Consider the following 27,841-nt stretch of genomic DNA (forward strand, 5'->3'; position numbering starts at 1 on the left):
ATCTAATAGAAAAAGTTCATCACATCTGAAACATCTTTACAGTTATACAATAGCAGAGGTAGATATAATTGCTCAGCAGCTATGACTTTTCTCATGTGAGACTAAGTTTGAACCTTGTAGAATTCACAAAGATTCTGGGCTGTGGGAAAAAAATACAAGTGCCATCTAATGCCAAGTTAGATACTTCTGTCATTTTCTGTTTGTTGGTTTTACCAACAGCCCTGGAAATCATGAAAATCCCATTGCTTGAGAAAGGTTTCAATTACATATCCTTTAATGAAATGTCATCCTTGTTGAAGTCATATGTATTTGACATCCTGACTCCTTTTTGACTTCAGGATGTTATGAAGACTGGGGATTTATTCAGCCAGGGCATTTTATTTACAAGATTAAAACTAATACAATGAGGGAATGGCAGAGAAGAAGTTACCACACACCACCTCTCTCCCCACCCTGATTGATACAAGGCAAAGAAAAAAAGAAAGAAGAAGAGGAAAAAAACATTGAATAATAAATTAAACCAGAAGAGATTTTGTGACAAATCAACTTGTAAAAGTTCTGTTTTGTTGATGATTTATAAGCAGATATGATGATAATTATATCTACCAATAAAAGTTTAAGATATTTTTTTCAAGCCTAGAACTTATTTAAAATGAATAAAGAAATTTGATGAAAAGGCATTTAATTGAAATACCAACACAAAGAATGCTATTCTCAACCACAACATACTGAAAAGACCAAAAGTTCAAATGAGCTAAAAATATTAGTTGGAAAAATGCTTAATAAGTGGACTAATAAAAATACTTGTCCAAAAAAACCCCAGTTCAGTATCCCAACTGAAATAATTTAATGGCAATTCAAACAAAGATTATGGAAAAAGGCTTCACAAGATGGACAATATTTTACCAGAAAATGCAGGGATAATTGGAGTTCTGTCTTAAATAGTTAAATGTACTGTTTTCAAGGAAAAAAAAAAATAGTGCCTATTTTAACAAATATATTTTCAAAACAATGTTTCAAATTAAAATGAAAAAAAATCTGAGAACATGTAGACTGTATTAGCAAGTACACAATAAAAAAAACAGTAAATGTTGAAAAACTGTACATGGTGCTATTGCACTGACTTTTTATGCTTCACAGTAAAGCTGAGGAGATTTATTTCAATGAGGCTGTGTAGGTCTAACAGATGAAACAGTAAGCCTTGAGTCAGAAAGGTTACCTATTCCCACAATCTTTAATATCTTTTTTCAGGACAACTGTAGATGGCTTGAGCTGAGGAAGGGAAGTATTTAGGATGGACTTTACTTCCCTTTTTAGATCTCTTCACTCCTTTAGGGCTTTTACCAACATTGCAATGTTTGAAAACTGGTGAAAGGACATATATTGAGAACCACCAGTAGGAAACTGACTTAGGCTTGCTGTTGAAAGAGACTGTGCTTCAGAGGTTGGTATTTTCTTTCACAGAAAAGCCTACTTTCCATATGCCACAACAGCAGATGTGAATAGTTTAGAATTCCAACATGATATATGAAAGCTTTAAATCTTTAAACTAAGGATGGTTAAAAAATAGTCTTCAGCCATGAACTCTAAACTGTCCTTGACCAAAATGCAAAAGAAATTGCCATGATCTTTCACTGATAGGTATCACTGATTTTACTCTGTATGTTCAAAACAGGAACTAACTTAGATCTGCTGACTCACTTTGGACATAACTTTAGAATTTACTGCTTCAGGTAGAATGCAATGCACTCACAAAAAAATCCACCTTCTCTAACCCGGGGTTGGTATCTATTCCTTTTTCTTTACTGCATACATTCTCCTACTTTTTGTGTGATTAGTGGTTCTGAATGTTAGATGATAATGTACTGGCAAATTTTGCTTACTATGATCTCCAGTGTGCCTTTACAAAGTAACATAAAATGATAACTCAGAAGTATGAAATAATGGCTCTCCCTATTCTGTGCGTGGGCATGCATGCAAGTCAAGAAAATAATGCTGTATACCAAATTTGTTTTCAATTTTGTTTTTTATTTTTGGTGAGATTTTAGTGGTCTAAGTATAGTGGAATACAAGGTGAATTTTTCTGTCTCATGGGAACATAAGTTATCTTTCTGATGGCAAAGCATGTTTCTACAGTTTTAGCAAATGTATTCCATGTAACAAACAGGAATGCACTGATCAGCCCATTCTGTTTGATTTGACACTGCTCATGACTTGCATGCTTGCAGGTCATCTTGCCACATACTCCTGTATGCTTTGCAAGTTAATTATCTTAATGAACATGTATCTGCTGGAAAGCAAACGGTACTGGAAAATCAACAGACATTTTGGAAGTGGGTTCTATGATTTGCTTGTCCATTATAAAGCACTGAGAATTTTATAAAAAGTAATTTAGACCATCTCACAACTTTTCTAGTCATACATACAAATCATGGAGTTCTCTGTGTGTAGCAGGGCCAGCTGCCTTAGTAACAGCATCTCCTCACTTCACCAACAGGAGAAGTGCCAAGTATCTGTGCTTGAGGGGTCTCTGTGCAGTTTCTGTCATTTCATAGCTTCCCCAAGGAAGAGTGTCAGCTCATTTAGCCAGTCTGGGGAAGAATTATATACAGAGAAAGTTGGCTAAGGTTTCACTTCACATTACCTCCTGTTCGATATACTTCTTGCAGAAAGAATGATTAGGTCAATTGTTTTCTGCATTGTGCATTTCCAAAATTTTTAAACAGGTGATCCAAACATCCATATGGAATTAATACCTTTTACTAATTCTGTGACTTCTGTTATACCCTCAGAAAGAAAAAAACATTGAATACATTGTGGGCTATAAAGATGCAAATGAAAGAATGTTCAAGCATTTCTCTGAATCTTGAAGCCTGCAAGGGATACTAAGGAACTTTATTATACACACAAAAATAGATTTTTAGTTTTAATTAGTGATTTTGTGGCTTGCTAGCATCACTAAGAAGCATATTTCAGTGATCTATGTCACCCCAAGGCAAGACTCATTTTGAACAGCAGGGGCAATCCCAGAAGTACAGTTAATCAATTGGAAACCAGCCACTCTTGTCTTCAGAATTGCGTTATAAGGATAATTAAGACAAATTTCTGGCTCCAGACCATTTATTTGTGTTTTGTTTGGGTTTTGGGTTGTTTGTGTTCTTTTTTTCTTTTTTTTTTTTTTCTTTTGTTCACTATTTATTATTTCCTTGAAGGCAAAAATATTAATGAATACAAAACACAAAACCTAAATATGTTTCATTACAAGGTGTTTGATAACACTGAAGTCCTAATAGTAAAAAAAACGCAACCTAACCCAAACCAACCAGTAATCAGTTACAAGGTTCTTCCATCAGAAACCAGTGGTTAAGTGCTTATCTCTCTACCTTCTTCAGTCTATGTAGAGGTACAGAGGTATTTTGATATATCTCTTTTTCAGTCCAAGTTAATATAGTTGTGCAAACATACATAGACAGTTTAATGATAAGGAATATATACACAGGTTGAGGTAACTGCAAAATCAGCTCTTCTCAGACAAGTTAACTTTCCATGAGTGTCCTAGCCATCTTTTGAAGTTTTGTGAACACTACTTTTAGAAGCTTTTTGGAAGATTTTGTTTCATTATTTTTTTATGATCAATACTGATAAGAAAGACTCAGACAAACAGAAGGAACTGAAGTTTGTAGGACAACAGTTAAAGCAATTTTCATCTACAGACAGAAAATAATAAAGGAAAACATTTAAACTTAAAGCAAAGCTTTACAATTTTTTATTTCAACCCACTCAGAAAGGTCCTAAATATTTTTGAAATGTATATTAATAGCAGGGAAAACATTTTGAAATATAAAATATTTGAACATAAACCAAACTGAATTTACTTCATCATTTTTCCATTATACAGCCACTTCAGTAAAGGTATTGTATCTAATATTATATTAATACTAAATCAGAATAGGAATCTAATATGATGACTTAACAATAAAAGGGAAAATATACAAATCAAAGCCCAATGCTAAGAACATTTAAGTATTGATTGGAAGAAACAGGGGAATTGACTTGCTTCTCTAGATAATCTGAAAGCCATAGGTGGTTGAAAGAAACAATGAAACTCAGCCATAGTTGAAATAACATCTTATAATCCCTTGTGTTTAGAGCAGGTAGCCTAAAGCCATTTAGTAAATTTTTTAAACCAATGTTCATTGCAAAAACCTATTTGAAAACTGATTGGATTCAAAATAGGGCTTTTAAAAACAAGCAGAAAACAGAGCTTTTTAAGGAGCCTTACCTCACTAGGCTACAATTAAATTGCTTTTAAACCAATAGGATAAGCAATATTAAAGAGATCTGAGCAAACAAATAACCAACACTTTATTTAAGGAGACATCTTATCTAATTAAGGCTATTGGAAACTATTTGTTCTACTGTCAGGCTTTATACTGTAGCTTCCAGCAACAGAAATTTCATCGGGGCAGGGAAGAAGGGAACAAAAAACTCACAACCTGTTTGGATCTTATTAGTACATCCCCCAATGTAAGGTGGCTATCATGGGAGTAACAAAATGAGCAACTCACTTTGGGAAGGGATCACAATTCTGCTGCAGCCTTCTTATTTGCCCCTCAACTATTGCCTATTCTAGCAAGTGTAAGAGACTGAAAGAGTTAATGACTTAAACATTATGGTGGGGCAAGTTCTGCCTAACAATGAACCACAGGTGAGAAGCTGAACAGCACAGACCATCAGCAACAGGGTGTTCTGATATGCTGAGCAAGGCAGCTGACTGTGCATGGCCAAAGGTCAAAGAACGGTCATGTCTGCAGAGAGGGAGAAGTTACTCCCCAAACGACCCCCAAACCCACCAACCCAGTGCCTGAAGGTTCTGGAATCACAAACCCCGCATGACACCTAATTAGCCTAATGAGTTCGAGTGCCCGCCTGAAGAAGGGGTGAGGAGATGATAGAAGGACACAAACTGAAGTCCCGTGTGTGTGCCGTCTGGAACTGGACCCTTGGCTGACTGGACTGATGCTGGACCCAGGAATGGTGAAATCTTTCTATTGTCTCTCTCTTTTCCGTAATTCCTACACCCCATCCCTTTAGACATAAACCATTGACCAAGTCTGGGACAAGCAGTGGATCCAGATGCCCCTGGGCTCCTTTTTGAGAAGGAGTCTAGAAAGCAAAGGGGTCTGCTCTGAACCTCGTGATCCAACGGAAGGGATCTCCTTATTTTCTTCCCTGAACTGATCCCCAGATAAGCAAGGCTTGTAATATATGTTGAAGATGTACGATTACCACATCTTATAAGGTTTACTGACAGGGTTTCATGCCAGTTCTTGTTGTGAGAAACCCTGCCACCTACTGTTACACCTCCCAAGTTCAGGTTTCTTCTGCCATAAATAAAATGTTCAACTGATCTTTTGGTGTTGCTTCCCCTTAATTTAGCCTGAGGGAATTCCGAACTCACCACGACTCCTCCCTGGTCTGTCCAGCACAGGTCATGACAGTGAGCCTCATAGCTGTACAGACTTCAGACCCTTTCTGTTCAGGGAACTGTATTTTCCGATCTCATTTCAAAGTGACTAACATTTTGCTTGCACTGCGCAATGACCCTGTGTACTGAAGAGGATGGTTTGGGACCTTTTCCTTGAGTCTAGGCATTTAAAAGCAAGAAATTCTAGTCTCCAACTTTAATAATCTTTTGGATCTCACTCTGATAGTAGAGCACAGACTGACACGCTAACCTACATATGAAAGTAGAAATACTGAATTGACAAAAAGTTCAGGCTGCTGCAAGTACATCAGAAGTAATAAGCACAATTTAATCAGCAAAATTATTGCATTCCTGTAACTATCAACCTTACAACTATGATTCCACTCCAACATTTCTCTTTTAATATATTTTATACATACTTATACATGACCATGAAGTATTCACCAAAGAACTGTCAACACTGGGGGAAAAATAGAACAAGAAAATAAAAGAATTAATATGAAGAAATCAAGACCAATTTGAATTTACGGAAATAAGAAATCATCTAATTTACTTATTCATGGTAGAGGTAAATATATTGCCGTTTTCTTACAAAATCCAAATAAATCTTATTCAAAGACATATTCTAATGAAAAAGAGAGGTCTAGCAGAGCAGGATTGTTCTACCTTCTGCATCATTACAGAAGTTCTGAAGTATTTGTACAGTTTATCTCAAAGGACAGCTTTCTGGCACATGCTGCACACAGTGAAATAAGGGGTCTCTCAGGTTGCTGTGCAAAATGGATTAACAAATGAAGAACTTCTGTTATAAAATTCATAAACAAATGTTAAGTTGAGGAGAGAATAAGCTATGCGCCAGGATGAGATGGCATGCATTATTAAACAAGAGCATACAGAGGCAGAATATATTAACACACTATCCAACTTTAATGGAACTTACTCTACTAACAGTTCTTTAGGGTTTCAGTAGGGAGTTATACTAGAACAGCGTGAATATTTAATACAAAAATACTTTAAGGAACATTAAATAAGAGATATACTTTCTGTCAAACAGGATTACAAACATGAGTTGTATTACGTACCTAAGAGATTACAGCACGTTTGTTCATATAGAGTATCAAGATCTATCACAGATTGGATTATATGAACTAGTTTGATGTACACATGTAAGAGCCAACAAAGTACGTTATATTTTATGGAAAGGACCAAAATGTTTCTCCTATCTGGCTAACTAATTTCATTTCCTTTGGTGACCATCATCACACTGTTTAGAGCTTACAATAATTAGGCAGGCACCACCTGTTGTGTGTAAAGCAGAGGCTTAAATCTATTCAGCATTTTTTTTCAACTCCACAGCTAACTCCTAGAGTAATTAATGTGTTGCATTTATGGATACCATGCTGAAATGTCTGATCAATAATTAAAGCCATAATTTCAAAAGCCATAAAAAGCACTCTTCAAATGCAGTTTCACTAAATTAAGGAATTTTCCAGCTACTGAGTGATGGTGGGATATTACAAATAATTTACTTATAAAATCCACTGCTGCTTCATGTAGCCAATATAAACTTGTAGAGGAAGAAAGGATGTTGATTTTGTTTACTCACTCCATTACCTTCTCCTTTGCAAGTAGTATTTTTCCCCGGTAAATATCCCTCAATACCTCATTTAATATCTAAAGGAACCTCTCTGTTTTGAAATCATTCCATTACACGTCATGAAAACTTTGGGTCCTAGCATTTGCATGTCTTGTCACATTTGGCAAAACCCTTTCAAGTCATTTAGGCAACTGTTCTTCAGGGTCACACTTATTTACTGGTGAACAGATGCAAGTCACTGGAAAGACAACAGGTGAAGGAATGATTTTTGCTACCCCTAGTTACATATTATGCTCAGTATTGGACTAGCAGCTCTCAAACTGTGCAAAACATTGTTTTTCCTTGAAGGTCAGAGTATTAAACCAGGATATTGTCTCAATCTGAAGTTCAACAAGTAATACTAGGTAGAAGTTATAAATTATGTCATTAAAGACGTTCATTCCTGTTATGTCTTCAAAAGAAATACACAATCCTATTTTGTATTAACCTGAGAAAGGCTTATGGGAAAATAAAAGCAAAGGTTATATTAAGTACAAAGAAGACTGTAGTCTCAGTTCTTTATGATTTACATCATGTAATTCCAAAGACTTCAGCAGAACAATCAGCTTTTCATCACAGCAGAAGAAAAATTAAACATTTATGTGGCTAATTAGAATATGAGTTATAGGGCATAAGTCATTACTAAGTAGTAGAGACAAGAAGCAGCATCTCCTCTGGGAAGTCTCTTTAGACATATCATATTCTTTACCGTGGACTATTATGCCTCAACCACTGTCAGGGTCAGGATTTCAAGATATATTTGCTCAACATCTCAGGTGTTATGTCCCCATATCCTAATTTGGTTGATGTAGGGTTTTATTCCATCTATATACTATTTTAAAACATTACTATTAAAAAAACCCAACAAAACAAAACAAAAAACCCCAACCAAACAGCTCTTACAGTTACCCTTTATGAAGAAATTATAATATTTCACATTTCTCTCTAGAATTTTATTTAAAATTTGTTTTGTCACATGCAATCATGTCTTTTCTCATGATTATCCTTTCAGGCACAAACAAACCACTAATTAAAAACAAAAAAAATCAAAATCCCACAACCAACAGTTTTACAGGGCAAATTCTTACTATCAGAGATTGCTCCTGGTGGAAAAGAGAGGGAAAAAGTTGCTTAATGTATGTAAAGGTGCATCAGGGTATTCATTTATACCCCAATATGAAGTCTACTTTATTTATTAACTTTCCTTGAAACAATTAAAATATGCATCTTAAAGCTGCTTATAAAGTAAGATCAAATTTTGGTTGTAAAAAAAAAAAGAAAAAAAACCCCAAACACTAACAAACCTAGATATCCCAAATGAATATTAACCAAAAAGAAACAGCAAAATGGGGGGGGGGGGGGGGGGGCGGTAGGGGAATCCTTTTAGTTTACCAGTACAGTATCAGGGTGTACATTAGAGTATGTTTTGAACCTATAAGAGTACTTTAAAAACAGCAAGAAGAGTACATCATAGTTGCAATATTTAGGGAGCTTAACAATGCCTTTTATTTTTAACAGATTTTTAATAGTGTTTTGCCAGTCACTGTTTAAGAAATTGTGCTACATGAGAAAATCTATGCATAAAATTTCAAACTGCCTTGTGATTTCAAGCATTTCTCTTCACCAAGTACATGAAACAGGAAAACAGAAAGCAACTGCAACAGTAGCCATCTTTCAAACACTCACCACTGACAACCTGGTACTCAATCAACAGCATAATAATTCCAGTTTCAAGGCTTACTCCAAGGTCCTTCATAATTGTAACTGGAATTTGGACCAGATCAAGGGAAACTCGTACTCTGAGAAGACTTAACTTGCTAGTACATTTCCACCGGTGTTTACACAAGCAGGCCAAAAGCTCTCCTCAAAGCATAGTTCCCAGAAGAAAGGCGTGTCGATGTCTTGCAACATTTTTTTTTCATTTTGATGTAGAACCTGGTATATGATTACACATGATTACACATTAGATCTTAGCTATATAGAAAATATAATAAGTATAGGCAAAGCATATAAGAACAATTCGGCTGCAGAGAGAAAACATTCTATGATGATGAATGGACTTCATCTGCAGAGACTGGATGTAACTATTGCACACTGAATATGACTAATAAAATATACCAGTCAGAGTCTGAAATATCTGGTTCTAATAGCCCTGCCGGTCAGTGATCTACAGAGCAATGTTAAACACCTTATGAGTTGCTTTGGGCTCTAATTTCTTTATGCACTGCTACTACTATCCTGGGGCATTGAAGGGCATTGGATGTTTTTCTAGTTGCAACATTTTAAAACAAGAAATGACGTTTTAAATGAGTGTCATATTTCCCAGTTTATAAAGGATTAACTTTTTCTTCTTGCTTAGGTAAATCACAGAGGGTGAAACAAATTAAAAAAAACCCACCAAAACAACTGTTTTATTACTGTTCATCAGGAATCACTAAGTATTTTAACAGGAAAGTAAACAAAGCAAGAAATTACATCTTGAAGGATTTTTTTTTTTTTTTTTTTTTAGAAAATAAAGTATGGAGATGTAAATATGATATACACACAAATGCTGTAGAAATACGTTTTTAAAAATCCAGCAAACTGTTGCTATTTAAAAAAAGTACAACTACTGGTGACTCTGGAATAAGTATTAAATGTTTTGTTCCTGGGTCATGTCTGGGTCTTGACCCTTGAAAGGAAGTTGCTAAACAGCAATAGTGTGTAAATATCTGGTTGACCGACATTTCAAGATCTGGGGGAAGTAACGAGAAAAAGCATAAGGGACTGGGTTTTTTGTTTTGTTTTGTTTTGTTTTCCCCCCACTATTCCTCTGAAGCTGATGTGAACGACTATTATACAGGCTTACCATATGTTATACCAACGCTGAATAGCCGTCTATCAGCCATGTCGCCTTTCTGTCACTGTTTCATGATTTTTTTCTGTGATTTGCAAACAGGCCATTTATCTTCATTTTCATTCCTTTGTAGCCAGCCAGCCTACCCTGTACCTGCTACACATACTTCATTTACTGGTAACTCATTCATTTCTCTTTATATGACCCAGGGTACTGGCCTCCTATAGGTTTTATTCAAACAAATTTTTGTCTGTTTGAAAATCATATTTTTCACTGCACTACTCTTATTACTTTAAAGAAACTCACTGTTAGTAAGTGTACAAATGCCTCAATTTACTCTTTCAAATACCCTGCTGCTTAAAAATTACTTCTATTATTTAGGCTTCTGGGGTACCAAGAGTTTTTCAATATTTGTGCGCTGTTTCTTTATACATTTCCATCCTCTTCTATTTGCATGTTCTCTCTTTTTATTTCATACAGAGTTTGTAAGCTGTTTGGGGCTTACTTCTGTGTGTTTGTGCAACTGAGCTGTCTTGTCTTGATATCCAGTTAGAGCTTCCAAAGTGCTACAAGTAATAGTAAGAGCAATTTTTCTCATGATCTCTCTCACTCAACTTTTTTTTTTAAAGACAGTTAGTTCTCACTCTCAACATCTTCAGTTCTTAAATTCATGACAGTAAATATCAGCTGAAACCCACCTAACAATAAAGCAGCAATTAAAGTTGACTCATATCTGTGAATTTCTTGCATTTTCCAGGATGTAAGATAGGAAATAAAAAAAGAAAAAGCAAAAGTGAAGTAAACAAAAAAAAATTTTATCTAATTAAAAAACTGATTCTGCAGTTCTGGTGTTCTTAAAACTCTTTTAGCTCCATTGTCTCCTTTCCCATTTGATTTCAGACTCATTTTACATGCACAAAGATTGCCAGAAGAGGCCAAAAGAACAGAAAATCCTGAAGAGACACAGCAGTGGCAAACTTTGATAAGCTAGGAATACCCTTAATTTTAGTCATGGGGAGAAAGAATTTAAACAATAGAAGAGCAAAACCAGAACTTTACTATAATCCTACAGTCCAAAGAATATGACTTTCCTGAAATCTACTAGAAATACCAGTGTTGTATTCTGTCTGTTTCTTTGGCCTTTCCCTGGAAAATACAAGGGATATCAAGCTGTTTTCACAGGTAATTGAATTATTTCACTATTCTGATCTTTATTCACTGATCTTTACTGATCAATAAAGATGGTCAGTTTATTCAGAGGCATTACATTTATTTTTAGCTAGTCTCCCTGCAACTTTACTCATTAGCTGTGCTGATTTACTTCTCTTTGCCAATTTTAGTTTCATAGAAGCCAAAAGCAAAGAGAAGTTTCTTCCCATTGTCTTACAAACAACTTGCTTTGTTTCTGCTGTTTTCCTCCTAGAAGTATTTAATTTGCAACCTGATTTCCATTCTTGTTCCTGAATGCCTGGAGCACTTGTTGCTGATTTATTATTTCACAGAGGCCTTCTAGCAGTTGTTCTGTCTCTTCGCTTATAGCCTTTGAGAGGTGCCAGTGTATTTGGGCTATGCAGGCAGCCTGATGGGTATGCAGATGGAACAGCACACCTTGAACTGAAGGGGGGATTAGATGAACCTAAAAAATTTAGCACATCCTGAGGAAAAAAAAAGAAAAAGAAAAAAGAAGATTAATTTATAGGTTTAGACCTTCTAGGTGCAAAAATTGTGCATTTTGTCCAAGGCAAACCTAAGCATTTTATTATGTGGGTAAACATGAATGCATCTCATTAGTGACATTTCTTTAACACAGGTAAACTATTATATTGGTTTCATAACTGGTGTGCTTTGAGTTGCTTTTCCGCCAGTTCTGAACCATTTAACTATTTCTTTCATGTTCTTCTGATATGTTTGTTATATCAATCTGTGTCTACTTAGCTGGAAGCTGTTTCCAAAACATATTATCCTTGCTTTATATATGATACACGCAATATTGTTATGTATTTATGCATATAACGTGTATATCTAGCAAAATGCAGGCAGGTGTGGTTGCAATAAATGACCTTCATCACATTCTTTATAGTCATTTCACATTTATTGCTATCTCTGGATCTTTTTAGTGAGTTATACTACATATTCAAAGGCAGTTTTATTTTCATATTTATTGTGACTTCTGTCCCAGTACTTCACTTACATCATAAAAATAGAAGTTCACAGATTTTCTGAGTCATTCATTTACATTAGAGATAAGCAAAATAGACCATACAAACTTAACAGCTTAATGCCTGTCAGGTGACATACAGTGAAAGCGTTTGGTGAAGGGCTAGGTGAAAGGTAGTAGTACCCAGAGGCTGATGGCATGCACTTGAAATGTTACTACTGTCAGTTCACACATCATGACACCCATGTTAAAGAAATTATTCTGCTTAAGTCATTATGTAAGAGTAAAACCTAATTCAAATATGCTTTTGAGGTTTTGAAAAAAGGTGTTGTTTGTTTTTTTTTCTTAGACCCACTGATGAACTTTTACAGTTAGTTATTTATTATTTTCTCTTTCAAGATTACTGAAGGCTGTGTCTACAGAATTAGGTAAGAGTGACACTCCAGGAAAGACCCAGAACTGTAGAACTTGCAGTGACATATTTTTTTCTGAATTAAGCTTGAATTTCACCAAGTTTCTCTGTTAATTTGATTGATTCATATACTCCACAAAATCCAGTTTGATAAGATTTGGGAAAGAATTCAAGCTAACATGCAGACTTGACTGCTTCATATATGGAAAATGGCTTGAAAAATTGTAAGAAATTTTCTAAATTCTCTACAACATTCAGGTTTTTACTAACATACACTACCAAATTTTAATGTGCAATAGCAGCAAAGCTGCCCTATACATACTGACTCCGCTAAACCTTCTAAGGTTCATTTCACCCAGAAAATATGGAATTGCAAGGTATCATGGTTTAACCCCAGTTGGTAACTAAGCACCACGCAGCCACTCACTCACTTCTCCCACCCAGTGGGATGGGGGAGAGAATCAGGAAAAAAATAGAACTTGTGGGATGAGATAAAGACCGTTTAATAGGACAGAAAGGAAGAAAATAATAATAATGACAACAATAATAATAAAAATGACAATAATAATAATAATAATAAAAGAATTATGATATGCAAAACAAGTGATGCACAGTGCAATTGCTCACCACTTGCAGACAGATGCCCAATTAGTTCTGAGCAGCGATCCACCCACCCCACCTCAAATCCCCCCAGTTTATATACTAGGCATGACATCACATGGTATGGAATACCCCTTTGGCCAGTTTGGATCAGCTGTCCTGGCTGTGTCCCCTCCCAGCTTCTTGTGGCCCTCCAGCCTTCTTGCTGGCTGGGCATGAGAAGCTGAAAAATCCTTGACTTAGTATAAACATTACTTGGCAACAACTGAAAACATCAGTGTGTTATCAATGATATTATCACACTGAACCCAAAACACAACACTATACCAGCTGCTTGAAAGAAAATTACCTCTATCCCAGCTGAAACCATGACACAAGGCTACACACGATTTCAGTAAGACTATTATTCCAAAAAACTATCAGTCCACACAGTTTTTATCCAGAAAACTAACATACAAAAATAATAAGCCACAGATAGTTCTACATAACATTGTTTGCTCTGTCTAGAAATAACATCCCTTTTTATCCAGTGCAAACATGTACGTAGGAAATATATAAAGGGAGATTTGGCACTAACTCTGCCTTATGAACAAGCACTCATAAGAGATATTCAAATCTAATGACATAAAAGGTATGAAAATCTTCTAAAGCCAATGGGTTAAAAAAAATTGGAAGAGGTTAACTCTATATGGGTAACATATAAATAAACATGTACTGTCATCTTTGCTCTTGTCTTGTTATTAGATAAACTTAAAAGGGAAAAAAAGGCCAAACCTGATATTGCAAGATGTTTGGTAAAATTTGTTGTGTTACTGTGTGTTCTCGTCTGGATTCATCTGAAAATCTTCCTCCTTGGCAGAAGTCAAGGAGTGAACAATACTCCAGAAGTCTTATCTAAATTGAGTATTAGCTTCATTTTCATGAAGTCACTTTGTTACTTTCTGTTAGCTCAGCATGAAGAATAGTGTTAATCTTACTAGTCCCCTTATCAGATAGCAGCAAGGCAGTGTCATCAGCATACAAGTAAATAAAAGATTTATCAAAGTTAAGAGAGAGGAATTATATGCAGACGCAAAGAACAGAATAAACACTTGAACAACTCCAGTACTGATTGTGCCATTTGAGAAAAAAAAAACATCTGTGGCTTCAATTTGTTGCTTCTTTTTGCTAAATAAGATTTCAGTCATGTCAATGCTAGGTTATTAATACCAAACACAGAGAGCTGCCTTCGCAGATATCATAATGAACTTGTGTATGTGCAAAAGGTTCTCTGAGTGGAATGTCAGTCTTGTATTTCAACATCTTATCTGAGGAGGAAAGTATTTCATTTGTAAAATGATAGAACTAGAAAGTCATCCGTATATGATCAAGGGCCATTAAATAAAATTGATTGAGAGAATGGACAAAAAACCATCTGGGACTCCTACCTCCAATAGAAAGGTAAACAATACTAAGTAATAAATAATTCCAAGGAAATTAAAAAGTGAAATTCTTATCATGTGACTACTACAGACCTTTTTTCACACTAAAACTTTGACCACTGACACTCATTAGCAAAAGCAAAATAAAATTTATCATCTTTCCAACTCACGTCAACTTCTCTAGACGGATATGAAAAAAATCCATCCATATTTGTTAGCACAAGGATAAAGTAATGTATGCTTTAGTGAAACAGATTATTATTATTCAGAACTTGACAGATTTTTGCTTTGTTTGAAGCTACAGAATTAATATGAAATTATGTATAGTTATAGAGGGCTATCAGAGGAATCAGAGTTTTTAAGGGAATCACTTTAACAATTGCAAAATACAGTGCAGAAGTCATCTAACCATACTGTGTATTTTATTTTGATGTTTTCACCAGTAGCACCCTTCAGAGAGTTTGAAATTTCAGAAAGAAGATTAAAGAAACTTGAATTACATAGGAATTTTGACAAAAAGTAGTGCATTCATAAATTCCACTGCAAATGTGGCAGCTTCTAAGTGAATGATCCATTTCAAGAATGCAAAGACGACTGTATCCTGCTGCAAGATAACAGTGACACTGATTTAACACAACCCCAAGCCTTGGAAAGTATTAGAGATAGTTACACCTAAGTGAGAGGTAAGCATCTATTTTCAAAATTGTATTAACAACATTGATGTAAAAAGATATCAAGCACAACTTCAATTAAGTTTTTGGGTTGGGATTTTTTTGCACAATAATACTTTGTGTTTAAATATGGAGACACTTTGTTTGCAGAGTTTATATAAGACTTTACAGTGGAACTTGGTGCCCAAGCAGAAGAATCCAATGGCATCTCAGACATGTAAGGATCACCGATCTCAACATTAACTGCTGATTCAGAACACCACAAGGCTTTGTGTAGAGCTGAGATCATATCTTAAACTCCTGTGAAAGACTCTCACATATCCTAGGATACATAAAACAATACTGCATGCACATGTTTACACAAATGAATTGCCCACCAGTAATTTATCCCAAAGAGATTCTTATGCCTATATGTAATTACTGAATATCTTTGCTGACATTTGCTGTACTATTGGGAGAGTACAATACTAATAAGTGTAAGAATGTCAGCCCTATGATCTTCTTTTACATATTTTCCACATGCAGGAAGCTCCAACTAGCTGGATCTTTTTTTTTTAATTCTAGTATCCAAATTATAAATTAACTAATGCAAGCTTATTGTATTGACTAAATGATATTTAAATGTCAATTTTTCATACAACTAGTTGAAATAAATAAAAGCAAATTTACAGTGGTAATTGTAAAGCCTAAAATAGAATTAAAACCTCTGATAAAAGCATAGCATGATGGCTAAACATTTTCTAGGAAGTAATTCGTACTGATGTTCAAACACAGAAGTCCATTCCTTTGAGCCCCTTATTTAACTTTTGGAAATGCAGGTAATCAACACCTAACCTAAGGATATTGTCAGGTAGTTTGAAGTATCCGCTTGTGCTGTTGTTGGACTATGTAGCACACATTTTTCTCAAGACTGGCATCACTAATTTATATTTTATTGGAATATAAGCTGTAGAATCTCTATGTCTACATGCTGTCTAAAAAAATGTGATTGCTGATTGCAGTCAAAAGAAACAACTGTTAGAGAATGAAATTTGGTATGCTGCTTTAAATTTCTTCAGTCTTTCAGCTAGTACCCAGCTAAACCAGGAGCAGAAACAGATGTTATTCAAATTGGTTTTACAGAGATCATTCAAAAGTTTACCTGAGGAGTAAATGAACTTTGCTGTAGGATCTGGCATTATATTTTTTTGGAAAAGGAAAGCTGGTCAATGAGCCTTGAGCAATGAATGTTGTATGCTAATAAGATCTCCTCTAAGACATATCAACTTCAAACCCTCAGGGTTCAGGGAAAGACCAGTTCTAACACTGAAACTTACCTTTTCCTACTGCTCTGGAAATACAATAGCCTGCACTTTGTAAAAAAAAACAGATAAAGCACGTTTCTTTCAAAATTACAAAACATATATGTGTAGTCTCCAAAAAACATAGACCCCAAAGAGTCTTATATAGTCTAGCAACACGAGTAATGAACTGAATTTTCAACCACTTCCTGCTTGATACCAATACTGGACCACTCATTCTATTCATGCACAGCACCTGACTGAAAAAGCTTATGGATATTTGCTGTAGGCAATCATATGCAGTTGCTGTAAAGAAGAAAGGTCAATTTTAAACTTATTTTCCAGTGTAAGTCCTTCCCAAGGAATGCAGCTTGAGAAATAGTATAAAGGTGGTTAAGTCAATACCAGCTTGACTCCACTGCTCTTGCCATCTGTTTATCATACAACTTTCAACAGCTGTTTTGCACTCTTCTATTGACTAAAGGATATTAATATTGCTTGACAACTGCCTGGTGCATGAAGTAAATGGTTATCTCATTTTTTGCCTAACAGCTGTTGATTCATCCATGCTAACATATTTATGGAACATCCATCATGTATTTAAAAGGTGGACAGCTTCCACTGTACTTTTGGTGGGAGAATATTGGACAATGAAGAAAGGCAGCCAGTACAAGTTAACGACAGAGCTATACAAACAACACTTAAAACTTCAGTAACACAATCACCTTTCAAAGATGACTTTTTCTCTGACTAAAGAACCTTGCAGGTTAGTAGGTAAGACCTGTTGCCACAATACAACTTGAATAAGTATCAGCTTCCTAGGTTACTTTATATCATTTTTTGTGAATGTATTTGTTGTTTTAAAAACTTCTCCTTGTTTTCTGTGCTCCAGGAAAAAGGTAATGCATAAGCAACATATAAGTCAAAGAAGAGAAGCTATTTTAAGAAATTATTTGCTGATAAGGGCTTCTGCAGTTGAATGGTTGGGCAATGTATACATGCATGCAACAAAACAATGCTTAAAAATTAAATCTGAGCACTAAATTGTATTGGCTTTGTGTGGCAAGGTTTTGGTAGTGGGGGGGTTACAGGGGTGGCTTCTGTAAGAAGCTGCTGGAAGCTTCCCCTGTGTCTGACAGAGCCAATACCAGCCGGCTCTGAGATGGACCCGCTGCCAGCCAAGGCCGAGCCAATCAGCGATAGTGGTAACGCCTCTGTGATAACATTTTTAAGAAGGAAAAAAAAAGTTGGGACAGACAAAAATGGCAGCCGGAGAGAGGAGTGAGAACATGTAAGAGAAAACAACCCTGCAGACACCAAGGTCAGTGAAGAAGGAGGGGGAGGAGGTGCTCCAGGTGCCAGAGCAGAGATTCCCCTGCGGCCCATGGGGAAGACCATGGTGAGGCAGGCTGTCCCCCTGCAGTCCATGGAGGTCCACAGTGGAGCAGATATCCACCTGCAGCCCATGGAGGACCCCACGCCGGAGCAGGTGGGTTCCCGAAGGAGGCTGTGACCCCATGGGAAGCCCGCGCTGGAGCAGGCTTCTCGCAGGACCTGCAGATCTGTGGAGAGGAGCCCACGGAGCAGGTTTTCTGGCAGGACTTGTGACTCCATGGGGGACCCACGCTGGAGCAGTGTGCTTCTGAAGGACTGCACGCCGTGGAAAGGACCCATGCTGGAGCAGGTCGTGAAGAACTGCAGCCCGTGGGAAGGACCCACGTTGGAGAAGTTCGTGGAGGACTGACTGTCTCCCATGGGAGGGACCCCACGCTGGAGCAGGGGAAGAGTGTGATGAGTCCTCCCCCTGAGGAGGATGAAGCAGCAGAAAATAACGTGTGATGAACTGACCGTAAACCCCATTCCCCGTCCCCCTGTGCCGCTGGGGGGGTTGGTAGAGAATCCGGGAGTGAAGTTGTGCCCCGGAAGAAGGGAGGGGTGGAGGGAAGGTGTTCTGAGATTTGGTTTTATTTCTCATTACCCTACTCTCGTTGATTTGTAATAAAGTGAGTTAATTTTCCCCAAGCTGAGTCTGTTTTGCCCGTGACAGTAATTGGTGAGTGATGTCTCCTGTCCTTATCTCGACCCACAAGCTCTTTGTTATATTTTCTCTCCCCTGTCCAGTTGAGGAGGGGGAGTGAGAGAATGGCTTTGGTGGGCACCTGGCATCCAGCCAGGGTCAACCCTCCAGATAAATGAAGAAATTAAATATCTGGTTATAGCTCACACAGGCTTCTTATTTTCCACCATACATTTTCCCAACCCCTGTTAAACACCTCCAATTTTTCAAATTTGGACATGGAAGAAAAGCTTGTCCTCTTATCCTTTGTCTCCTTTCGTCATTGAGCATGTTAGAATTAATTCAGTCCACTACTTCTGTCTCCTGTACATTTTTCTCTTCAAGGGTTTTGGGTTTAGCTGGGGAGGGGACTCCCCCTTCTATAGATTATTTTTCCCTTCTGCAGATTTATTTTTCCTTTGGGTACTTCTCAAAGATTCCTTCAGATACATTTGAAGTCTCAAATTTGCAGATCAATAAAAGAAAAACAATGTGTCCTGGTTTCAGCTGGGATAGAGTTAACTGTCTTCCTAGTAGCTGGTACAGTGCTATGTTTTGAGTTCAGAGCGAAGAATGTTGATAACACTGATGTTTTCAGTTGTTGCTCAGTAGTGTTTAGACTAATGTCAAGGATTTTTCAGCTTCTCATGCCCAGCCAGTGAGAAAGCTGGAGGGGCACAAGAAGTTGGCACAGGACACAGCCAGGGCACCTGACCCAAACTGGCCAACGGTGTATTCCATACCATGTGACGTCCCATCCAGTACAGAAACGGGGAAGTGGGGGGCAGGGATTCGCCGCTCGGGGGACTGGCTGGGTGTCGGTCGGCGGGTGGTGAGCAATTGCACTGCGTATCATTTGTACATTCCAATCCTTTCATTATTGCTGTTGTCATTTTATTAGTGTTATCATTATCATTATTAGTTTCTTCTTTTCTGTTCTATTAAACCGTTCTTATCTCAACCCACGGGTTTTGCTTCTTCTCCCGATTTTCTCCCCCATCCCACTGGGTGGGGGGGGAGTGAGTGAGCGGCTGCGTGGTGTTTAGTTGCTGGCTGGGGTTAAACCACGACACAATGAAAAGCAGCCCTTAACATAAGCTACTATTCCACTGTAATTACTTAATGGGAGAAGTAAAAAAAAGAAAAAGACATACCTTTCACATTTAGTTTTAAGTTTTTCATCTAAAAAGAACTTTGTATTAATTCAGAATAAAACTGTACTACAACTGATTTTTCAAAAGGATTGTTTTGTTTGCTTCTAACCTAAAACTTTTTGATGCTTTTAGAATGACCAGTTGTAGTGGGTTGACCATAGCTGGCTGCCAGGTGCCCACTAAGCCACTCTATCACTCCCTTCCTCAGCAGGACAGGGGGGAGAAAATAAGATGACAAAGAACTCATGGATCAAGATAAAGAGAGTTTAATAAAGAAAACAAACAAAGGCTGCACGCGGAAGCAATGGAAAACAAAAGATTTATTTTCTACTTCCTATCAGCAGGTGATGTCCAGCCACCTCTTGGGAAGTAGGGCTTCAGCACGCGTAGTGGTTGCCCCAGAAGACAAATGCCGTAATATCAAATGTGTCCCCCCCCCCAGCCTTCTTCTTAGCTTTTATTGCTGAGCATGACATCATATGGTATGGGATATCCCTTTGGTCAGTTTGGGTAAGCAGTCCTGGCTATGTCCCCTTCCAAGCTCTTGTCCATCCCCAACCTCCTGGCCTTTGGGGGTGAAGGGGGAACATTGGAAAGACAGCCTTGATGCTGAGTGAGCATTGCTCAGCAGTAGTCAAAACACAGCTGTGTTATCAACACCTTTCTAACTACCAATACAAAGCACAGCACTCTGAGGGCTGCTGTGGGGAAAATTAAGTTCATCTCAGCCAGATCTAATACATCCATGAAGTCTAATTTAGATTGGCAGCAAAGAATTATCTTTGTCCCTCCCACCTTAACTCTCCTTGTATCTTTGTACTTGCAATGACAACTTCAGTCTGAATTATGGGGAAGGTTCAGTGGATTTACATAAAATAAATGTCAAATACTATATTCTTCATCTCAAGTTCAATAACATTTCATAGCAATCGTAAGTCTTTTATCTTAAATTATGTCTCTGCCCCTGTGTTTTTTAATTGTCTTTGTTCTTCATGCTTAAAAAATGTAAAAAATGTTAAAATACACAGAAGACATAGTAGCTTCCTCTCCCTTCTCCTAGGAACCAGCAATATAAAGTACAAATTCTCTCTTCTTCATACTAAATAATCTAAATACTTTTGAGGATCTGAATTCTTAACAGTAATTCTTAACAGTAACTAAATACTCTCAAAGTATGATGCAATAGATATAGAGACTCCATGTTCCAAGAAAAAACTATGCTACGTAAACCAAACCAAACTACATTAAATGAAAATACTTCAAAACTATATGAATGTTACTCCAGGTATAAGTAGCATTTCTCACTGTCAAAGACCCTGAAATTCAGAGTAGGGTTTTAGATACTTAAATACACACATTTATATTCATTTAAGTGAAATAAATTCTTTTCAAATGGCAAAAATGAAATCTATTTGCAAGTTCTGTTAAGGAAAAGGTGAAACCAAGTAGGACAACTACTACTATAAAGTTTCAAAGCAACTTAGTAGAAGTCATACAAAGACACCCAAAGATGTATTGTCAAACTTTTGTTGATTTCAAACAGGTTTTGAGACTGTTTCTGAGACATTGCCAATATAATATAATCAACAGTATCATAGCTGACAAATCTGTCTACAGACAAGATCCTGAACTTTCAGTCTTTACTTCATATCAGATCCTAAACTTTAGCTCATACTGTATTATAAAGCTTGCCTTTAGAGCTAAACCTTCTAGTTTCCAAAATAGCATACAATATCATTGAAGACCTACCCAAATTTAGTTCTCTGAGGAAAGAAAATATGTTTTGTACAGTGTTTTCCACAGAAGATTCACAGTGGCCACAGTTGACCATTGAGGCATCATTGCAATAATTATTTAGAAATTAGGGATAGTGGTCATGTATAAACTTGCTGGTGGCCACATTTCAGATTGTTTGAGATGAACCAAGTTCAGGCTTCTGCTTGTGCAGGATTGCTTTCTCCAGCACCCTGATGCATCCTTTGTTGACAGTATTTTCCCCACGTGTCTAAAGCCATGGTATATATAAGCATTTCCCTTCATTGAACAACATAAACCACAATGAGAGGATAATTCTGGGAACAGATGTATAAAAATTATTAAACTTTCACCTCAAAATTCAGATGAAATTTGGTTGGTGTTATTTCTAATGTCATTATCACACTGAGTGAACATAACTTAAGTCAAATATTTAGGCTTTACTTGTTATATAAGAACATTATGAATACAAAAGATATAAAAAAAAAAAGTGACCTAAATGAGAAAGAAACATAGTCATATAGTTGTAACACAAATTAAACAGGTATAAAAACCATATCCTTAGGCATTGCTTGAACACTACCCTTGTACCTTTTTTTTCTAGCCTCCAGTACGATCTATGCTGGTTCATGCCACCAGCTTGTCAGACCTTTCACACTAAGTTGCAGCTTATGTGTATCTGTAAGAAAATTTCTAAGAAGAAATGAGTAACCTAACAGAAAAAAAGAGAATTAATTATTTGAAAGTGTGCTTTTTCATGGAGTATTCCTGTAGTATTACAGCTCTGTCTTGGAAATCATGGTTTGATGGAACACTAAAAACTCTTCTCAGCTTAGGTTTATTGAAGCTCCCACCATTCACACTGCAGAAAGTACAACTATTCAAGTCCTTTTATGTTTTCTAAACACATTTATCTCTTTAATTTTCCCTTGCTTTTTTACCTAGATCCTCAGCTGAATTCAGTTGTGTAGTTTTATCATTTTTAAAAAGCTTGTCTTTATGAAGTTGGATGAATCTATTCATGTAGTTTATAAAGCTCTTTTGTGCTCCTGATAAAGACTTATATATGTTTAAGTAATTATTGCTTTTGGTTTTGTTTATTATACAATGCATGCAGAAATGTAACCTAGTTAGGATATTGTTTATGAGAGCACTTCCGTGAAATCTTTGAACTGTGATCAGCTGAATACTTTGTAGGGATTAAAGTAAGAATAGCTCCTCTATTTTTTTTTTTCTCCTGAATGAATCTTTGAAGCTGTGCTTTTAAGTCAATTGTCTTAATTCACTATCCTGTTACACTAATAGAAGTCTACTGTTAACTCCACTAATTTCAGAGTCATAATGCTGGAATAAAGCCCTGATTAATGAGTTCCAATCTATTACATTTCAGAATCTACTTACTCACAAAGTTTTCAATCATGGCTATACTTTGTTGAGTTTGTAAGCCATTATTCTTTTCTGTAAGCTTTTATGTATTTCACAGTAAAGCATTCTCCACTTGAGGTACCTCAGGTGGCCCGCTAAACTTGCACTGAAGTACAGAAATGGAAACAAAACAAAAAAATCTATAAAATCCGAGTTCTCCTGAGAGGGCCATCATTTCTATACCTACTTGAGATACTATTAGTGTTTCTAACTGTAGTGTAAATTTTAGACACAACAAAACTGGACACTTTAGGAATATATAACATAAATAGCTGAAAATGAGTTAGCTAGTTTTCAGCCTTTGTCAATATGTCAAACCTGAGAAAATTTGTTCAGCTATACTAGGAGGGTCAAATGAACATGAGATATAAAGCTAGGTGACATATATGTCCAGAGGAGAACATAGTTAATGTTTCCACTTTCTCCTTCTTAAATGTATTCAGTACACCTTCAGCACAAGGCATTTTTTTAATCTCTTGGACTGTATTTGAGGTTAAAAAAAAAAAAAAAGAAAAAATTAAACTGCATTCCAATGGAGCATCAGATTAATGCCTGTCCCTCTCAGAAAACTGGCTCAAAGGGTTTTAGGCCTTGCAGTATTTACTGTAAGATCGTCCTGGATATAAAGTGAAATTCATAATTCCAGTTGTGAATTCCAGCCAGGAAGACTGGCTCCAAAACGAGCATAGGTTTGAACTTAACTCCTAGTTAATAGAAATACCTAATACAAGACTGAGTATAACAGAAATATATATTCTAGATCCACATGTTTGAATATTGTTCTAAAGGCAAGAGAATGTTTTCTTCCTCTTGCTATAGCTTTTGAATATGGGGTACTGAGGGATTATTTGAGATTATCAGGTAGAACCCAGTTATGTAATTAAGCAAGTAATTACTGAGTTATGAATTAGTACCGCATATTTCTCCATTTAAAGCCTCTTAATGGAGCCAACTTCAATCTTCTGTCCAACAGAAAATAATAATAATAGGCAAAAACTTCAATGGTCAGGACTGAAGCACCTTTCACTATTTATTAATACAAATTTTTTCAAAGCTTCTAGACCAACCACATGTATAACACACACTTCATATGAGTTTATATTTTAAGCTTCATTATTAATGCAACCATTCAGAAATCCCTTATAAAAATGAAATCCTTACAGCCAATATTGGTCCTGATTATCTAGGAAACTTTTCTATTTTCTTTAGAAAGCCAGACTTTTGTGGTGGCACATGTGGAAGATGGTTTAAGAAACCCAAGTGTAGCAGCAGTTTTGAAGGAAGGAAAGAAAGGTGGGCTGCCGCCCACATGGTGTACAACAAACGTATGATGTGAATAATATAAAAATAATGCAAGCTTGGAACTGACAGAAAAGATAGTTTATTTTCTTTACTGTACCTCTTCTATCTCTCTTTTCTCTGAAAATTCTGCCATGTCTCCAGCATGTAATTGTAAAACAGTGCACAACACTGCAGCCTTCCTGGCTTTCAGAATTACAGTAAGAGGCAAGGGAGAATATTTGCAGTATAAACCCAACAGTTCACTGAGAGATGAACTGCTATAATTCTTGCTCTCAATCTCTTCATTAAATTGCCTGTTTTACCACTATTTTACATCGTAAAGTTGTCTAAAATTTTCTGAAAAAGAATACTGGAAAATGCTTCATGACAGAAAGCCAAATTTCATTCTTTATTTTAAGGGGGCACTACCACTTCTGTTATAAAGCCATATTTTTTATGAAATAGATCTAAGCTGACTAACACTTCCGAGGGATACTTTAGCTTTCTCCTTTACCTCAAAGAATTTTAACAAATTTTAACAACACATTCCCAGCTAACTACCTCTTTCATTTTATTTTACCATACTCTCATACATGTAGTGCCACTGTAACATACTGTCTCTTACAGAACAGTAATTGCAGTTTACAGTTACATTCTGGGGGAGTTTTCTTGGCATGTTTAGTTTCAATAAACAGAAAATGACCTACCTGAAATGACATGTTCAGCCACAGAAGTTTAAAGTACAATTTTTTTTCTAATTTTCATCTGTACAACTAAGAGTGGAAGTGATAACATGGTGTCACTAAGGCCAATTTCAAAATTTTTATAAACTACTAAAGCCAGGATCTAACCCAGGTTTATTTGCAGAGTTGCGTTGCCTGTAGTTGATTAAACATGTGAAAACATCAAAATTCAAGTGCTCTGAATAAGATGTTATTCCCAGGGATTCTTTGAGGTAAAAAAAAATACTTAATATTCACAGTTATTATTTTAAATTTATATTTCCTTAGGGTAGGAACCTTAGCAGCATACGTGAAAATCATAGTGCACCTTCAAAGCCTTCATCCATGTGTGTGTACATATGGAGGACAGCAAGTAAGACATTTTTCAGTAAAATTCATCTTGATACATCCACAGATGGATGTTAGACTTTTGCATCACAATACACTTAGTTGAAGATTTTTATTCTGAATCTACAGTGAAGAAGTAATAATGCCAACACAAGCTGAGCTGGCAAGCACCTTGCATTCAAATGGCTAAGTGTGTGTATTTATTTTAGCTTGTGGGATTGATTACATAAAGAAATGACATGCATGACCCTTAATCACGTTCATAAAGAAATCCTCACCTATATGGCCAGAAGAAAAGCAAAAAAATTCGGATAGAACATGATTTTTTTTTATTTGATAAAGGCTGTTTCTGTATTTTTTGATAATTTACATAAGTATGGAAACCAGGAAGGTAAAAAAGACCTTAAAAGGGGTAGTTTACAATTTTTGTCAGTCTCTGGGATATCTAATTTATCTATGATTCTATAAGGGAAATTTAATTTATAATGATTCTTAAATATTTACTGTGATAATGAGTGAAGATACCATGGAAGTCTGGTTTTTTTATGGCTCAGATTGGATAGATCTATGGTCTAACTTAACACCACAATCTCCTGCTCTGTGTTTCACTCGTATGCATGAAATGAAGTCTTCCCAATCTCTATCTCTTAACTTGATCATCAGCCCTCAAATTCACCAGATTTATATCTCTATTGGTTTCATTAGAGATGCTTAGTTGGTAGATCATATTTCCTGGACAATGTAGTTTAAGCCAACAGTTTCTCAAATCTGGATTTACCACATGTCTGAATTTCCATGAGAAAGACCTAGGTGGTTCCTTATGTCAGAACAGCACAAGTTTATAGCCAGGGTGAAAGATCAGATCTTTATGTCTCAGATGTGAGCTTAACGTGCCATATCCTGTAAGTGCTCACTTCTGTTGACCCTGAGGTAATACAGATCTTTCAGGTGCTCCTCTCCACTTATTAGAGCTTAGAAGTTATCTTTGCATTTAAACAATTACACCACTTCTAGTTTCATCAGCCTTCCATTCCTTGTCCTTACTTAGGTTTGACTTGCATGTTACAGTGTGATTGAGTGGAATAAAACAAACTTAACTACATGCTGCCCACCAAACAAATATTCCAGAGCATCAGATGAACCAGTTACCAATTCTTTTAGCCTACTAATACCTTTGCTAATATTTTCAAAGGGAATGTAAACATTTTGTTTTCTAATGTATAAAAGTACTTAAATATTATTTGTGTTCTTGCCATTTCAAATTTCTGTCTGTGGCCTTTCTTCCAAAAACCTACCAGAAACTACAAAGGAATTGCACATAGATCATCTGATTGTCAATGTTAACTGTTGGAAATTAGTAATTATCACTTTTTAAATACTGTGATGCCAAAGTCCTTACATTACTGTGAGTGTTACTACAATCATTTTATCATTCATTTAACAATACTAACACATTCTGAAGTACTACTGCAGTCTCAAAAGAAAGAAACTGACACTGCTGTTTTCTAATTTATTTGAAGCAGGTAGTTTGAGATTTGTGAAAGGAAAAACAAATTTCACATATAATACCGAAAAAAAGATATCTAAAACCCTAGCCACACTCACTGGCTTCCTGTGTTGATTAACTGTTAATAAAAGACAACATTTGACACCTCTTTCGGAGTTCTTCAGAAGGATTCTCATAGTGATAGACAGTGCCTATAGCCAGTGGGTGTGGTCTAATATTTGAGTTCAGTATCAATGGCATGCTTCTGTTGTGTTTTGTTCTTAGGGTTTTTGTTCTTGATTCAATATACCTCTCAGGTTTTTAGCCTTGGATTCCCTAAACTGTTCTTTCCCTCCATAAGCAACTATACAACTACCACTGTTTCTTTGAAATATCAAAGGCAAGTACTGTTAACCTCATCTTAAATCAGCAGTATCAGTGGAAGAACTCTTTGGAGAAAACTTGCTATGATTAGATGAGGCACTAACTTTGGGATGACAGCTATGTATAGATCTCAGATCAATTTAGTGGAAAATTCTTTAGGGCTCTAATAGCACAGAGAGTAATTACATATGTCCAGACAAACTCAGAAATAAAAAAAAGTCTTCTAATTATATTAACTGAATCTCCACTTCTATAATAAGAGCAAATATTCAGATGACTGCCACACTTCAAGTCTAGTACACCTGAATGCAGATTTGTTTTCAGGGACATAGTGAAGCAAGTGCTTTTTTACAGTTAGTATCTTCCTTCAATATAATGGCTCTCCTTACTGCATCATTGCATCGCAGGACCTGCTCTGAGTCTGTTCTGGTGGTAAATCACTCTTAAGTAGTCTGAGTGCCCATAATGTTGAAGCCCAAAATGTTCTTACTGAGGAACTGAGCCACCCAAGTCTTCGGGTCTGACAATCTGAGAACAAAACCAGAATTTTACTCCCTCCACTTAAAGCCTAAAATTGCTACTCTTTTAGGTCCAATTAAATCAGATTATTGTTCTGAGTCTGGCCTCTCTTATTACTTCTCTAATAGAGCCTAGTATAGCAATTATGACATCTAATGATGAATTCCTCATGGAAAGTTTGCCCTAGCAAATGGTTTCCATGGCTGCAC

Source organism: Harpia harpyja, chromosome Z (genome assembly GCF_026419915.1).
Source record: "Harpia harpyja isolate bHarHar1 chromosome Z, bHarHar1 primary haplotype, whole genome shotgun sequence".
NCBI classification, from domain to species: Eukaryota; Metazoa; Chordata; class Aves; order Accipitriformes; family Accipitridae; genus Harpia; species Harpia harpyja.